Source organism: Protopterus annectens, chromosome 16.part0, assembly GCF_019279795.1.
Source record: "Protopterus annectens isolate FY-2018-M chromosome 16.part0, PAN1.0, whole genome shotgun sequence".
NCBI lineage: Eukaryota > Metazoa > Chordata > Ceratodontiformes > Protopteridae > Protopterus > Protopterus annectens.
Genome location: NC_056750.1, coordinates 541,472,840 through 541,491,748, shown reverse-complemented (window position 1 = coordinate 541,491,748; position 18,909 = coordinate 541,472,840).

Below are 18,909 nucleotides of genomic sequence, written 5' to 3'. Positions count from 1 at the left end.
ACCTGCCCTTGATGAAACAAAACTGGGTTGGGTCCAGTGTCTGGAGGTTTACTAATATCATTATTGATCATTTCCATGATAATTCTTTCCATGGCTTTGCATATAAGACTAGTGAGACTCATGGGTCTGTAGTTTCCAGGGTCTGTAGATGGCCCACCTTTGTGCAGAGAGATGACTGTTCCTGTTTTCCATTCATGAGGCACGAACCCTGTTTAGAGGCTACAGTTAATAGCCATTCCAGAGGGCCTGATATGTCATGTTTCATGCTATTTAGAAGGCATCCTGGAATATTGTCTGGACCCATTGATGCAGTGTTCTTGGCCTTAGAAAGAGCATTAAGGACCTGTTTCCTAGTGATAGGAGGGGGAGTTATATTTGATTGTATTTCCTGAGGGAAGGTTGAGGGGAGAGAGGGGTAAAGTTGGAGCTGAATTTGTCAGCTAGTCGGTTTGCTACATCTTCTGGCTCAGTATAGTTGGCTCCATTTACACTGAGCTCTGCCTACAATTGAGTCTTGCCTTTAGGTTACGGACCTAGCCAAAGAATGCCTTATGGTTGTCCTTGGCCTGGGAGGCCAAATTTACTTCAAATTTGGCTTTGGTAGACTTTACTTGTCCTCTGAGTTGTTTGTTTAGTTTGATGAGAGTGCTTTTATCCTGCTGGGTGCTGCACCTCCTAATTTTTGTCATGATTTTCTTCCTTCTGTTATACAGCCTATTGATTTTGTGAGTCCACCAGGGTTGTTTGTTTTTTGAGTTAGTTCTGTACTTCTTTCTGGTGGGTACATCCAGCTATTAACATGCTTGTATAGTGTTTCTGTGAACAGTTCTGCATAGGCATCAGTGTTCTCAAGATTTATGGGGGCTTCAGATTTTTGCCAGGTTTCACTTAATAGCAGGAAGTTAGCCTTAGAGTAGTTACTGAATATTCCAGGATTAGCCAGGGGGCCCAGGTTTTATTTTTACTTCAAAGGAGACCATTTTGTGCTCTGACCTTACCAGAGATGACAGTACACCATGGGGTGCGCAGCACTCTCCCATATTAGTGAGGACCTGATCCAGTATGGTTGCACCCCTGGTTGGTGTATTGATAATCTGGTCCAGGGAGTTTGGTGTCATATAGGATTCCTAGTTAATAGTGTGGTAATTAAAGTTGCCCATGAATATGGTATTGGTTTGGATGGTGAGTGTTTCCAATAAGTTTAAATACATTGTATGGGTTTCCTGGGTCATAGAGGGGGGCCTATAGCTTGCAAGGAAGTAGTACTGGATTTTGCCTGTGGTCATTTGAACATGGAGTAGCTCGAGTGCATTGTCCAGTTTGACCAGCCTTGATGTATATTTATTTTTTATGTAAATTGAGACACTTCCACCTAAGTCCCTGTCTGAGTAGTAACTAACTGTGTAGAAGGCATTATAACACTCTTGGTGTGCTGTCTTTAGCTTTAAACCATGTCTCAGTGACAGCACAGACATCGGCATTCTCAAGGGTGAGGAGAGCTTCTAGGGAGTGAAGTTTTTTTAGACTCCTAGCATTGAGCAGTAACACCTTTAAATTTTCTTGGTTTTGATTTACTATGTCAGAAGGACTTTCAGTTTGGCATTGCCTAAAAAAGGCACTATGGGGGAAGACAATGTTTTAGCTAATATTTAAAAGTCTAGAGGGGAGAGGTGCAGACCATCCCTGGCAAAGCAGTGTGGTCTGTTGACCATCTCCTTCCACCCTGACAGATATTACACCCCCTTAGAATGACACCAGAAACCAAGCCAATTATTGAAATCATTCATCTTTTGTTCATATTGTGGCATCACCCTTGAAGAAGGTAAAATGCTGCTCAATGCTAGGCTCATACCAGCCTGGGACACACATTCCGAGAGTTCCATGGTGTCTCTCTTCATATAGTCTAGGGAGGTACGTCTCAGATCATTTACACCCACATGGACTATGACTGAGTCATACTAGTACTTGTGGTCCAATGACCTGAGTGCATGCGTAATGTGGTAGATCTTAGCCCTTGATAAGCAACTGACTGTGACTTTCTCCTTAGCCTGGTGAGAGGGACCTCAATGTATCTCCCAATGGAGTCTCCAATGACCAGAATGTTGGATTGTGTGGTGGCGTGCCTTATTGGCTTAGAAGAAGAGGAGGGTCCATGAGATGTGACTGTATATATTAATGTGGGTGTTGTTTTGAAAGAGTGCATTTAGGACTGCTGAGGCTATTTGTTATGTGTACTTCATCTTGGAGGTATTTGGAGTTTAGTAAGGTTACATCTAAGTGCCTCAGCATATGTGGGTCTATATGTCTGCTTTGAATTGTGTGCAGTTGGTGCAGTGTGTGTACTACTGGCAACCTTATTGGCATCAGGAGTGCTTTTATGTGAGAGCTTTGCCTCCAGTGATATTATGTAAATACATCTCTCGCATACCATATCAGTCTGTTTGAGAATTAACAGGTTGTCAGTAAACATGAGGCAATGTCTATAATTTCCTCAGGATACCCATATCCACCAAAATTGTAATGGAGATAGTGGAAAAGTTCATATCCATGGCAACAGACCCTTTTTATTGATTAGATAGTTGGACTGAGAATATAAAGCAAAGTCAGGAGTATCCGGTTTGCAACTCTGGGGACAGTGCTTGTCATTGCAGACTAGTTTTCCTGTGTGGAACTAGGTATTGGTGAAATTTTAATTGTGCTTTTGCAGGAAAAATGTCACTCAAGGTGTCTGTGTCTATACAGGGAACTGCCAAACACTTGAGAGGAAACCTGATAAATAGAACCTGAAAATTTAAGGATGAAGTATTTAGCCAGATATTTTGAAGTTAGAAACAAGTCAAGCAATACTTATTGAAAACAAAGATTTAGCTGTCAATAATGATGAAAATCAGGGAATCACATGACTAGCTACTGCCTGGCTACTACTAGTGCTGTTCTCACCTCAGCTTCACTCTGCTGGGATACAATGCTTCTTTGCTTCTTCTCTCACCAAAAGCAAAACATTAGCACCAGTCCCATGATGAGAAGCAGGTCACAGACAGTTTGATGATCCTCAGTCATGCCTCAGATGATGCAAGGGTCTGTAGGCTTGTTGTAACCTTTTCCTGGTAGATACCTTGAATAACAACCTGACCAAACATGAATATCAAGCACAGATACTCACTGCCCAACCAAAAACAGTCAGGAATCAATGCACTGTGCTCCTTCTCTCACCAGGAGCAGAATAAAAGCACAAATTCCAAGCTGTCATCTATGAAGCAGTCATTAGGCTTTCTGGTATGATCAGCAGTCTCCAGGAAATAATGTCCCTGTGCTCCTTCTCTCACAAGGAGAAAACAGAAGTACTAATCCCAAGATGACTACTGAGCGACAGGATGTGGGCTCTACAGTAATTGGTGGTCTTGCAATAGATGTTGCAAATTTTAAAGATAAGATGGAAAAAGATGGTTAATATCTTAAGCACTGTAGTGTGCACTAAGCAGTTAGATATGAAAGAGGGGGTAACTAAAGCTTTAGCTATCTAAGTGGAGAGATACTAATTTTAAAATAGAAAAATAGATTGAAAGGGCGTGGGCACTTTGTATTCTAGTAATATGGAATACAGTGGGATGGCCAATAAATTTAAATAGTTGAAGAGAAGTGATTTCACAAAATGATAATGTTGTGTTTACTCACAACAGCTAATGAAAGGGGAGAGGGAAGGAGATATGTGGTCAAATTAAAGTAAGGGGCAGGCAACTAAAAAGACAGTTGAGTCTAAGACCACAGTAGCACCACGGTGCGAGGGTGGGAAAAATTTCAGTGTGATTCACAGGAGATACAGCTGTGGTCTCTTTCCTAGTTTTAATATCCTGATCTATATGTACATTGTAGTGATTGTATATGTAACCACCTTTGGAGCTTTTCTCCCCGGACCTCTGCTGAAAATGGACATGTATCCAGTCAGCCTATCCCAGTCAACAAATATAAAATAAATAAAAAATAAAACAAATAATATGCAGTTAGTCACAGAATACAAGTAAAACACAGTGTAAAGAAAACAAATCACAACATACAAAATAAAAGAAGGCACTAAAGTAATGCACAATACAAGAACGCAAAAGCAAACTAACCTTTAACTCACAGAAAGTTGTAGCAGAGTCTGGGTGAGCTTTACCATGTATTTTCTTTCATGACCAAATGTCATTTTTATATCAACTGAGAAAGCTTTAACCATTTCTAATTGGGTTTCAGGTGCTTATCTTATGAGCTATGCAGTTTTAAAATCATCTACAAAAAGCAGATGAGATGTCTTTGGACAAGATTGTTTTTTGGATGTTAAGCTGTAACCATAGCCTAATCTATTAAGTAAACAATTTAATTGGCTGAGGACAAGGAAAAACAACACTGGTAATAAAAAAATCACCCTGGAATATGTCCCTTTACATTTTTATCCCTGGGATAATAATTTGCCCTTTATCATGACTTAGTCATAACATGGTGCTTCCCACATTTGATTTATTAGTGTGTGGTGTCATTGTTTTTTACATCTGTAAGCATTCCATGATACATAAATGTGAAGTGCTGTCAAATGCCTTGTCTATCCATGCCATACTTAGTTCTACCCTTTCTTGTAGCTCTTTATGATGACTTTGTTTAATAATGGGTAATCCTTTGATGCATATGATTTTCTTGCTTTTCCTCAATGCTAGGCTCATACCAGATATAAAAATATATTTTTATATAAATATAAAGATATATTTTTTGTGTGTTTCCATGCTTGTTTTTTTTTTGCTAGACTGCCAGAAACTCTGTCTATAACTATTTGGATATACATTGTATGTATTGCCAAAAGGCAAATTATTAGTCTGTAGTTCTTGTTCTTGCTTGTTGAACCAAGAGAAGACTCTGTTCCTATTATTAATTAACTTAGTTGGCTCCATCCAATCATCCAATCATGAATTTTTTATATATTTTAATAAATCAAAATGAATCAATAACAGCCACAAGTTGGGTACTATACACATCCACAACGTGGCTTCCCTGCTTGAAGCTTTTTTTATTTTTTCTTTTTTCTTGTTTGTTGTAAATGTGTTGTGTGTGCATATCAATTCATGCATTCTTTTTCTTTTCAACTCCTCTCATTTTTTTTTTTTTTTTTTTTAAATTTTTTATTTTTTTTATGTTCAATTTTATAAAAAATTTGATTTTTGGATTGAGGTGGTGCTGTTATTTTTGTTTTTCTTTCTACTTCTTTTCTTTATTTTCTTTTTATAAACTGAAATCTTCTGTTTATATTTTTTTTTGTTTTTTTTTTTTTTTATTTTTTTTTTTCTTTTAAATTTTTTTTTCTATTTTGATTTGTAGTGTTTTAGTTTACTTGTGGAATTTAATGTTGTATTTTTTTGATTTTTTTTGATTTGTTATGATCTTTTTTTATCTTTTATCTATTTTTCTTATTATTTTTGTTCTATTTTTCTTTTGATGTATTATTATTCTAATGACACCTCATTACTTGGTTTGGCAATTCTTTTTTGTTCTTTGTTCCTTTTGTGTCCTTTGTTGTTTAGTGCTTTTGTGGTTATGTTTTTGTCTTTATTTTGTTTTTAGTTTAGTTCTTATTATATTCCAATCAATTTCTTTATTAATTTAATAACTGTTTCTATAATTATTATCAGTCTCCTTTTTTTTTTGTTTTTTATCAGTCTTCTAACACTTTTCTTTGTTTCTTTCTTAATATGCCTTTTTTTTTTTCTGTTAATATTTTCTCTTTCTTCTCTTAATTTCTTCTCCTTTTTCTTTTAAATCAAGGCTGAGTGTCCTGTTTACTGTCTGCTTGTTATCCTTCCACTTGTGCAATCCTAGCTGGTATTTAAACCTAATTTAATGCAGAATGTTCCAAAATCATACTTTGTGGTATATCCTTTATACAAGTGTCAAATTCTGCCTATTGTTCCATTTCATGGGGTACGCATTAACTTATCATGTTGTCTGTATCATTGTCTCCACAGTAAACCTTTATCTTTTCAGTTGGTTTATGTTGCTCGCCAGGTCAGGATAAAACAAGTGAGTATCGTGAGTTCTTGTTCAAGGAGCTTTATTGTATGCAAACACATCATAAATGAGGTTAAGTAACTTTATCTTATAAACAAACTAGCTATCATGCACACGGATGTTAACATTCTGGATGCACCTTCAAAATGGCACTCAAACTAACACGTGCTTGGCATTTATATGCACACACAGATCTTGGAAATACTTCTTAAAGGTACAACACACCTGTTATTCTACATCCTCCTTCTTTGAGAAAATGAGTTAGACATAGTCACTGAAATTAATGAATATGCAATTTACATAGAAATGATTTTCATCATGCAATTATAGAAAGCGAGATACATATATATACATCTATGTCCAAGTTGCTTTATATTTCACACTAGGCTTTGAAATGTGACCATATTGTGTGACATAAAATTTGGGCTCTGGTTTAGCAACTGGGATTGTCTATGCTGACTGTTCAGTCTTAGGAACACTGGAATCATCTGACAGAAAAATGGAATCATCTGACAGAAATGTATCAGGAGTCAAGACATGTTCTGGAACAGGACTATCATCTGGATTACTGTGAGAGTTAGAATTTTTATCACAGGTACGATGCAATATCGGTTCTGCTACAGGAAGAAGATGGCTGCGATTTCTCCTGTACTCCACACCCTCAGATTTAACAAAATAGGATCTCAACTCTGCACAATTACTCATTACTTGACCAGTCTGGTTGAATCCTTTTGCATTTGTATCCTCACTGTCTCTTCTTTTTCAACAGATGAAGAAATCTGTTCGATTTGTCATAGCTGGACTTTTGGAAAGAATGCTTTCTAGATAACTGGGCTTTGATTGCTTGGTTGTTCTTAGCTTTAGGCCTCAGTAAACTAGAACTGATAGGCAGTGTTGTTCTGGTTTGCCTAGACAGAAGTCTCTGAGCAGGTGAGCCAAGTATATCGTCACGGGGTATGTTCCTGAGATTGAGTAAATTAAAAAAAAAACATCGGTATTTCACTCTTTGACTTTTCAAGTAATTGCTTTGCATTCTGTACAGCGTGTTCAGCAAGTCCATTTGATTGCGGATACTCTGGACTACTAATAACATGTACAAAGTCCCATTCTCTGGCAAATATCTGAAACAATTGACTGGTGAATTTCATTCTATTGTCAGAGATTAATTTATTGTATGAGGAAGTCAGGAGTGTCAGAGAAGTATGTAAGAGTGGTACAGGATATGTATGAGGTTAGTGTGACAGTGGTGAGGTCTGTGGTGGGAGTGACGGATGCATTTAAGGTGGAGGTGGGGTTACATCAAGGATCAGCTCTGAGCCCTTTTTTATTTGCAATGGTGATGGACAGGTTGACAGACGAGATCAGACAGGAGTCCCCGTGGACTATGATGTTTGCAGATGACATTGTGATCTGTAGTGAGAGTAGGGAACAGGTGGAGGACACCATGGAGAGATGGAGATATGCTCTAGAGAGAAGAGGAACGAAGGTCAGCAGGACTAAGACAGAATATATGTGTGTGAATGAGAGGGAGGATAGAGGAATGGTGAGGATGGAAGGAGAAGAGGTGGCGAAGGTGGATGAGTTTAAATACTTGGGGTCATTAGTTCAGAGTAACGGTGAGTGTGGAAGAGAGGTGAAGAAGAGAGTACAGACAGGATGGAGTGGGTGGAGAAGAGTGTCAGGAGTGATTTGTGACAGACGAGTACCAGTAAGAGTGAAAGGGAAGGTCTACAAGAGGGTAGTGAGACCAGCTATGTTATATGGGTTGGAGACAGTGGCATTGACAAAAAGGCAGGAGTTTGAGCTGGATGTGGCAGAATTAAAGATGTTAAGATTTGCACTGGGTGCAACAAGGGTGGACAGGATTAGGAATAAGTATATTAGAGGGTCAGCCCAGGTTGGAAGGTTTGGAGACAGAGCCAGAGAGGCACGATTACGTTGGTTTGGACATGTGATGAGGAGGGATGCTGAGTATATTGGGAAAAAGATGCTAAGGATGAAGCTACCAGGTAACAGGAAAAGAGGAAGGCCTAAGATAAGGTTTATGGATGTGGTGAGAGAGGACATGCAGGTGGTTGGTGTGACAGAGCAAGATGCAGAGGACAGGAAGAAATGGAAACAGGTGATCTGCTGTGGTGACCCCTAACGGGAACAGCCGAAAGAAGAAGATGATGATGATGATGATGTCAGAGATTAATTTCTGTGGACTACCATGGACTGAGAAATAGCATGTTAGCTTAGTAATGACTGTGGTAGAAGTTAAATTAGGTAGTAGATCAATCTCAAACCAATTTGAATAAGAGTCTACCAGTACTAAGTAATGTTGATTGTTCCACTCGAATATGTCAGTAGCTACAATTGACCAAGGTAGATCAGGAATTTGACTTAGCTGAAATGGCTCTCTTTGAAAATGCACTTTAGTACTATTATATACTGAACAGGAAGAAAGCACTCTATCAATATCTTTTGCTAGCGAAGTCCAAAGTACTAGCCTTTTACTCTTCTCTTTATTACATTCGGAACCCGGGTGACCACAATGCAAAATCCAGATATATTCTTGTTGTAAGGGAACAATAATTGTAGGACCTTTGAACATAATGCCATCTTCCATGAACAACTCATCTCTGTAAGGAAAGTAAGAGTGCACTTCTGGTGGTACGCTTGAGTGCTTTGGTGGCCATCCATCACTGATACAGTGATTGAGCTTTTGCAAAACTGGATCAGTCATTGAATGATCTCTTAGCTTATGAATTCTTTGGTAGAAAAATTACGCACTTCCATGACATCAGTCAAAAATTCTTTGCATGAAGCTGTTCCATTGTATTTCTAGGTGCTCTGAATAAGGTATCAGCCAGATAAAGAAGTTTACCTTTTGTATAGACCATTTTGAAGATGTACTTTTGCAATTTGAGCATCATTCTTTGTAATCTCGCTGTAGTTGAATGCATTGGTTTTTTTAACTTATTACACCTGAGTGACGCTTCCAGGTGCATCTGCAGTTAACTCCTACTGATGCCTCTTGGCACCGAATATTGCGTGTTCATATTTGCATCAATAATTCCAAAACCATGCTATGTGCAAGGTTTTAAAATATTTCTTCTTAAAGCTTACACAATGGCAAACTCAACTGCATTATCATCTGCCTTCTGTCTTGTGCAGGTAAATAGATATTAACTGTTGGTTTTATGATATTAATTTTTATAGATATAATTTTCACATGTTTCTAAATATCTCAACAACCAAGTAACACAGACAGAACTCCTTAGCATTATATGGAAACTCTCAGCTAGATGAATAAAATGCCGCTGACAGTATGTGTCTAACTTTAGTGGTTGCTAAGATATTGTAGGTTGTTTACAAAATATTACAAACTTGCTAGATACTGTGTTTACTATAACTTATAACATTTGGTTTGAGACCTAGAACCTAAAGAATACTGCCACTATAAAAATAGTTTGTGCTGAATAGTTTACTATTTATACTTCTTTAATAACCCCTATGGTTCCAGAGATATGAATATTTGTTTGAAATGTGAGGACATAATTTGATTCTGTCAAAAGGCTTTGGCTCCATCCATTGGAAGTTACAGTGCAAACTTCCTGAGCTCCATTGATGATCAGTTTCAATCTGGATTTCTCGACCATAGAAATATTCATGAAACTTAAGACATGCAAAAACAATTGGCAAAAGTTCTTTCTCGATTTGAGCATATTGCATCTCAGTCTGGGTAAGTGTTCTAGAAGTGTAGGCTACTGGCTTGCCTTCTTGTAGAATAACTGCACCTAAACCAAATTGTGAAGCATCACAGGAAAGAATTACTGATTTGTTGACATCATAGTGTCTTTATGTTGGTGGGGAAACACTTTTCTGCTTAAGAACTTCAAATGCTGTCTGGTGCTGGTCTAGCCATGATCAAGTAACATTTTTACATGTGAGCTCTCTCAAAGGTGCTGTCAACTCACTGAAGTCTGGTATAAACTTGCCTAAGTAATTGACCATACCAAGGAAATGTTGTAGAGCTTGCACATTATCTGGTGCTGGCATTTCAAGAATGGTGACTTGCTTGTACGGGTCTGGTCTTAAGCCCAAACTTGCAAACAAATGACCTACATATGTAACTTCTGGTAGTTTGAATTTTCACTTCAGAGGACTGAGCTTTAATTTCACTTCACATGCTCTGTCTAGAACTCTCTTAACATTTCTGTCATGCTCTGCCTCACCATTGCCTCCAATCAATATATCATCTACTATTATGGTACATAGATAGCCCTCCAAAAATTTGCTCCATTGTGTGCTGAAAGACTTCACTTGCAGAATATATTCTAAATGGCATTGTGAGGAATCTATATCTTCCAAATGGGGTACTGAATGTAGTCAGTAATGAAGATTTGTGATCAAGCATCACTTGCCAAAATGAACTCTCTGCATCTAAGACAAAAAAAAACAGTGGCATTCAGTATCAGGGCTGCAACCTCTTCGACTGTATGCATGGGATAATGTGGTCTCTTCAATGCTTTGTTCAAATCTCTTGGGTAAATACATATTCTGTTTTCATCTGAGCCTTTTTTATGCTGCTACCACGGACGACACCCATTCGGTAGGTCCTGTAACTGGACAAATTACACTTTGTTGCACCATTTTGTCCAACTGAGCATTGACCTTATGTTGCATAGCTATTGGAACTCTTCTTGTTGGTCTGACTACTGGATTGATTTCTGGGTCTAATTTCATGGAATACACAACAGAAAGTTTTCCCAACTTGTCATCAAAAACATCAGCATACTCTGAAAAAATAGTATCGATGAAGCTGGAACTAGGACATGTGCTTATCTGATGAACTTCTTTGGTAAAAGAAAGCAGATTCATTTTTAAACTGACTCTGAGACCCAATAATGACTGCACAGGTCTTCAAATCACATAGAAAAATAGGTTATAACAGCTCTTAGCCACATAACATGAAAACACTACTGAGCCTTCAGTTTGAATTTCTTCACCTCCATAAGCTACAAGTTTCACACAACTAGTCACATTTAGTTGTTCACCAGCTCTGACCTTTGCAAAAGTATCTGCAGACATGACATTACACTTTGAACCAGTGTCAACTTTAAGCTCGGTAGATTTACCATTGATCCGGACAGTACAAAACACTTCATTTCTTGTCAATAAATCTACTGCATCAGTCTTTTCACCAATTACTGATACACCATCTACATAGAAAGTAGACTGTTGCAGGACTATTTGATTAACTTGCTTTTTGGAGTGACCCTTCTTTGTAACTGTGTGAGGCTTACTCGATTTACAAACTCTTTGAAAATGGTTCCATTTCTTACACTTATGACATTGCTGACCAAATGCCATCCACTTTTCTCTTCTGGATTCATGGTTGATACCACAATTGTGACAGTTGACAATAAAGCTTGATTTGGGTTTTATAACTGAATTACATGGCTTGAAATTTATGCCAGTACTTGTAACAACACAACAAGCCTCTATATAACTGAATTTTATGAAATAAGTTTCCTGGGCACTGCAACACTTTGAAATCTCTTTTCTGTAAAGCCACTTGCCTTGGAATTGTTTTACTGTACAAGCCGTTTTTCTTGTAAAGGCAATAATGCTAAAGAAATTTATTATCATTTTACTGTACGAGCCTTTGTCTTGTAATCACTTTAATGCCAAAGTAATTTCTCAACATTTTACTGCCAAAGTCATTTATTATCATTTTAAGAAAGATTTTGAACAGCTGCACAGTGTGAATAAACTGAGCAATAGAAGCTGAGGGCAAGAAACATTTTGAAGTAACTGTGCTTTGCAAATATATTAGCTCGAAGTAATGGCACTTTACGAATGAACTGTTTCAAAATAATTGCGATTTGTGAATAAGCTATCTCAAAGTAATAGCACTCTATGAATAAACTGTTTCGAAATAATGTCACTTTGCAAATTGCCTTGAAGTAATTACAATTTGTGAATGTATTGGGCAGAAGAAGCTCAGAGTTAGAAACACCTCAACATAACTGCACTTTTCAAATAAGCAGTACACAGCACCCTGGAATTTCCCCCAAATGGCTGCAGTTTGCCAAATAACTCTGTATAGTGTGAGAGACACTCTGTAATGGCAGCACTCTGTGAACACCCAGGCACAAGAAACACTTCGAAATGGCTTCACTTGACTGCACTTCACAAAGTAGTTGCACTTTGCACACAACAAACTCTTCGGAATTAATGCACAGTAATAAGCACACACTGTAAGCACTTTTACACACTTTGAGATACTTTGAACAACTCTAGTTATGCTATTCAAGGTTTCAATCAATGTGAAGTAGTAATTTGTGCCAAACACAGTAATTCACCCAAAACACATGCAGTCTGCTTTGCTTTATTTATACTCAATGTGCCCTTTTCTGCCATTTCTATTATAATCATTTTGCTAATTGAATCTTTTAATGTGTCTTTTATGCCTTTTTGCTATATTTGTTTTGCTCATTTAATCTCTTTTCATGCCAATTATACTTTCTTGTGCTCGTTTTAACTCTAAACATGCTTGTTTTACAGTTCTGAGGTAATTCTGAACCCTTTATGTACTTTTCTAATACTTTTATCAAATAACATGGTTTCAAACATTTTGTCTGATTAATGAGCTCTTTTTTACTTCTCATTTGCTTAATAAATGTTTCTGTGCTGTTTGTTTGCTTGATGGGTTTTGTGCACTTGTAATGCTCTGTTTAACCTCTTTTTATAAATAAATCATTTGTGTGTGTTCTCTTTACCTTTAATTTGTTTCTGGACCTTTTTTGTTCTCAGTTCTTTTAGTTTGCCTTCGCCATTACCTCTGCACCTCATGGCCCTGAAGAATATTCTTTGCCATACCAGTTCTGACACCATGTCGCTTGCCAGGTCAGAATAAAACAAGCGAGCACCATGGATTCTTGTTCAAGCAGATTTATTTTATGCAAACACATCATAAATGAGATTCATTAACTTTAACTTATAAACAAACTAGCTATCATGTACATGGATGTTAACATTCTGGCTGCACCTTCAAAATGGCACTGAAGCTAACACGTGCTTGGTATTTATATGCACACACAGATCTTGGAAATGCTTCTTAAAGGTACAACACACCTATCACTTCACTTTGTCTTTGTTGCTTTTTTGCCTCACTATGCATCATTTTCTTAATATATTCAGTTTTTTGCCTTATTCTTTTCTTTGTAAAAAATTATCATGTTTGATGTCTTTGTGTATTGAATTTATCTTTAGATCTGTAGTAGTCATATTTATTTAGTAGTTTCCTTTCTGTATAAATACTACAACATATAGTGTATCTTTTTATTTCCCAACTCAATACTTCTTTGTATGTCTTTTCACAGCCTCTTGTTTTTGTTCATTTTCTTGTCTCACTTCATCATTTGCATCTTTTTCCAGATGAGCTAATATTTCTTTATCTGAATATTGTTTTGATCTGATTTATTCTATTAAATACCTTACATTTTTATCTTTAGCTTTTAACAGTTTCTCGTATGCAATATACCTCCTACAGGAAGTCTCTTCCTATGATCTCATTAAATTGATGCATTGCTCTGAGCTTGGTCATGGCCACCATGCATCTTCTATCCCTGCCACATATTCCATCCACTATTCCTATGCTAAACTACATACTGTCAAGCACTTTTCAGTCTACCCTGCCCCTCAGGTGACATCTTCCTCTGTGGGATGAGGCTAAGAATTTACTAGCTATCAGTAAGTTGTTTTTGAGATGGTTTATTGACCCAGCCTTGAACATGGAGCAGTGGAGTTGTGTTAGTAGAATGTTGGAAGTGGAGTTAGGAATCTGTGCTGAGTAAGAAAATAAAACCCTCCACTCTATTTTCTAATTATTTCACATCTCAATATGAGTTTGATGAAAGATAAACTTTAATATATCTCCCCTGTAATTTCTGCAGTTTTGTTACACCCTCAGTAGACGACTTAACTTCATGCCTCTACATTGAAATTGTGTTATTGGTGCTGCAAACGGGGACAACATATCTCTGCTAGTGGGCTTGCTCACATAAAGCATCATCATTGATCTTTGGCATTCCGGTAGATATGTTTAAAATATTTATAAAATTGTTAGCAGTTCAAACAGTTTTATCAAAGCCAATTACTATTCAAAGCACATACTTATAGAGATCCATTTTTTTAACAAGGCTAAGATATTCTTTATCAGTAACCAGCTGCTTTCTTTGTTTATTATGATTTAGTGTTTGGACAATCTGTGTATGGTAAGAAATGCTATTTGATGATTTCATATCAAATATTCCCTTGGGAGTAAGAGGTAGTTTTAAATGCAGACATTTAATACACACAGATTTTGTAGGTTCTCTGCTGATACATCATTTTGTGAGAACAAAAAATCTCATTAATGACTTGGGCATGGATAGTTAGTCTCTTTTAAAATCGTATGTAGTACAGTGAGATATTTAGAGGTAAAGAACTAGCCTGAGTTCTCATTAAGGACCTGAGTAAGTCTGGAATGATTGCTCTATACTGTACAGAAATTTGGATAACAGCGTGATAGGCCTAATAGACTTGTTTGACCAAAAACAGACATATTGGCATACTGTTTCTTCCTAAATTGATTAGGGGCTAATGGCTTACAGATGTTAAAGCACCAGAACAAGTAAGTATCCTTTTTCTAACTAGACTGTATGCCATCTCATTGTTAAATCATACATAGAGGCTGTAGGAAATATTATAGAAGGGCCTATCTGGGTATTTCATAGCTATTCCTGGATCATTGCTGCTATTTCTGATAGACAGAAGGGAAGATAAGTGAGTTATTAAGTTAGAGAAGTATAGCTGAATTTATTTAGAGATTTTTTTTTTATTTTAAGAATTTTTATTTTGATAGGTACTACTGTAAAATGACTATAAATGCCGACCTGCAAGCATCCTATGTAGTGTATTGATTACAATGATCTATGTGTACCGTATAATGTCATGTATTGTTCTCTGTAAATACTCTGTGTGTATTGTCTCATTCTTATTGTGTAATGTTATCTTCATTGAGGAGCTTTTCTCCCTGGGCCGCCACTAAAAATGGGTCACTATGGCCCAGTAAACAAATGCAAATAAATAAATAAATAAACAAATAAATGTATAATAAGGAAGACTGCCAACATGTGCACAAACTTTTATAGTGTAATATATTGATTTTAGACACTGAATGACAACCAAAAAAATGCAAAATTGCAGCAGCAATTGTTTCTACTCATAAATGGTGGCAGTACAAGGTTGTATTGTCAATGATTAAATGATGTATACATTTTGAACAGTGTGGTCAGTTTTAATGAAGCCAATTAACCCATGAAGAGCATGCTTGTGGACATTCAGTTTTTCAACAAGGTTAGGATATTCTTATTAGTAACCAACTGCTTCCTTTGTTTAGTACATTGTAGTGTTTGTTGTCCACTAGAAGGAGTAGTTTACTTTCTGCTCTGAGAATGGAATATAATTAGTTGAAAGCACTGAAACTTTGTGAGAGCTAATCTGGAACCCTGAGACTTGGCCACAGAGATGAATTACATCCCATGCTGTTGATAATTAAGCCGCTTGACCTGATCACAGATAATATGAGTGCCAGTATATAATTCCAATTTGAGCAATTTATTGCCTCAATATGGATCTTGCTCTTGTATGTGCAATCACTTTTGAGGTTCCCTTGTGATTTTTTGTTAGTTTGATTAAAGGTAAAAGAGTAGTCCCTCTTTGTTTTATTGCTCTTTCATACCAAAGGAACATGTTTACTACACATTTAAGAGGTACAGTAGATGTTGAGTAGAAGAGTATTAAACTGGATGGGAAAGTTGAAGGACACTAAGATGTGAAAGTAAGACATACCTTTACTGCTTCCATGTTTAACACTGTCTTTCATGTTCTTGACCTAGGAGTATGAGCAATTAAAGTGACAACAGTTTTAATAGTTCTGCTTGCTTACACATAATAAAACTACACTGATCCAAATGTGTGAAGGACAGAGGATATACATAAGTTATTTTAGAAAATGGCCTATAAAAAACAAGCAAGTACAGTGGCTGAGGCAGAGAAAACAATGGACCAGTAATTCTTGATAGAGCAGAGTACAAAACAGAACCAACGTGAAAAGACATTTATCAAATAACTATCATGGAGCACAGAACACCGGCCATGACTGACAGAATTAGGCTTGATATGACAACATACCTGAAGTTTAAATAGGAACCCAACCAACCAATGGACAAAGTAATAAACACTGCTAATATCTACTCTGATTGGAAAGAAATCTTGGAACTATCCCCCCTCCCTCCTAAAAAGTCTGCCTTGCCCTTGCCTGCTTGGAGTAATATCTTGTAGGTATTTCACAAGTTGGTATACCTTAAAAAGAGCAAGCAAATTGCCAGTATTCAGGTGCACCTGATATGGCAACAAATCGCCCATCATCAGTAACTAGTAGGACCACACAGTGCCTGTAACTTCTTCATAGGATCATATGTGAGTATTAAAGTAACAACCCTAAAGGGCCCTTTTATGTTTAGCCATGCTTCCCACTCTTTAGAGAATTTCTAGTTGTTATGCTCCCATGATGCTTCTGTGTTTCTTATCTTTATCACCAGCTTCTTATTATCACACACTGAGTTTGGACGTGCAGAATGATTCCTTAGTGTGCAGTCAGTGATCATTCTTTAGCTTTGATTGATTCTTCATGTGAAATTTTATTGTACAGTACAAATCTAATCCTACAAAAACTGCTTAATAGAATTACCTACAACAAACTCATGCAAATGCAACACACACACACACACACACACACACACACACACACACACACACACAGTGGATATAAAAAGTTTGCACACCCCTGTTAAAATGCCAGGTTTTTGTGATATAAAAAATGAGACCACAATAAATCATTTCAAAACTTTTCCCACCTTTAATGTGACCTATAACCTGTACAATTCAATTGAAAAACAAACAAATCTGTTAGGGGAAAAATATAAAAAAATAAAAAGCGTACAATATGCTGGTTGCATAAGTGTGCACACCCTTAAACTAATACTTTGTTGTGTGTGCATACCCTTAAACTACTACTTTGTTGTGTGTGCATACCCTTAAACTAATACTTTGTTGAAGCTCCTTTTGATTTAATTACAACATTCAGTCTTCTTGGGTAGGAGTCTATTAGCATGGCACATCTTAACTTGACAATATTTGCCCACTCTTCCTTGCAAAAGCACTCCAAATCTTTAGATTGCAAGAGGATCTCTTGTACACAGCCTTCTTCAGGTCACTCCACAGCAACAGATTTTCTATTGGATTTAGGTCTGGGCTCTGGCTGGGCCATTCCAAAACTTTAATTTTCTTCTGGTGAAGCCATTCTTTTGTTAATTTGGATGTATGCTTGGGGTCATTGTTGTGTTGAAAGCTGAAATTCCTCTTCATCTTCAGCTTTCTAGAAGATGCTTGAAGGTTTTGGGCCAAAAGTGACTGGTGTTTGGAACTCTTCATAATTCCCTCCATATTTACTAAAGCCCCAGTTCCAGCTGAAGAAAAGCAACCCCAAAGCATGATACTGCCACCACCATGCTTCACCGTGGGGATGGTGTTCTTTTGGTGATGCAAAGTGTTGTTTTTGCACCAAACGTATCTTTTGGAATTGTGGCCAAAAAGTTCAACCTTGGTCTCATCTGACCATAACACATTTTCCCACATGCTTTTGGGAGACTTGCTGTATTGTTTTGCAAATTTTACCTGGGCCTGGATGTTTTTCTGTGTAAGAAAAGGCTTCCGTCTTGCAACCCTACCCCATAGTCCAGACATATGGAGAATATGGGAGATTGTTGTCATATGTAGTACACAACCAGTACTTGCCAGAAATTCCTGCAGCTCCTTCAGTGTTGCTGTAAGTCTCTTGGCAGCCTCTCTGACTAGTTTTTGTCTTGTCTTTTCATGAATTTTGCAGGGACGTCCAGTTCTTTGCAATGTCACTGTTGTCCCATAATTTCTCCATTTTTTGATGACTGTCTTTACTGTAGGTATATCCAATGCTGTGGAAATTTTTTTGTACCCTTCTGACTGATACCTTTCAACAATGAGATCCCTGTGATGCTTTGTAAGCTCTCTGTGAACCATGGATTTTGCTGTAGCAGGCAACTAAGTAAATGTCAGAAAAATCCTACTAGGGCAGCTGAACTTTATTTATTATTATGCGTTTTTTTATTTTTTATATTTTTCCCCAACAGATTTGTTTGTTTTTCAGTTGAATTGCACATGTTATAGTCACATTAAAGGTGGGAAAAGCTTTGAAATTATTTATTATGGTCTCATTTTTTTATATCACAAAAACCTGGCATTTACCAGGGGGTGTGTAAACATTTTATATCCACTGTATAACACACACATGAGCAAATTTAATATAAGGGGTAAATTTATGATGACACAGGCACTCAGGCAGTGTTTAAGGGAGCCAGAAACATGTATGAAGCAATTTTCAGTTAGTGGCAATACCACAAATTAATTTCACTGAAAGCCATTATTAGGAGTATAGTAGAGAGAGAAGTGAGCAAACGCTTACGGAAAACCCAAGAAATGCTGCAAATATGTTTTCAAATGATGGTGCTTTCCTCCTTGGCTACTGCTGTTAAAATTCTTGTTAAGACGCTTCTCATTGTTTCTTCTTTAAAACAACTTTTATTAAAATGATTTAAAACAAAAAGCAAAATAAAAGCTACAACCTAACCATTTGAAAGTTAGCGTTGTAACGCAAAAAAGAAAGATGAGCGCATTCGATCTGAAGAAGGTTGATAAACCGAAAGCGCTCATCTCTCTTTTTTGCGTTACAACGCTAACTTTCAA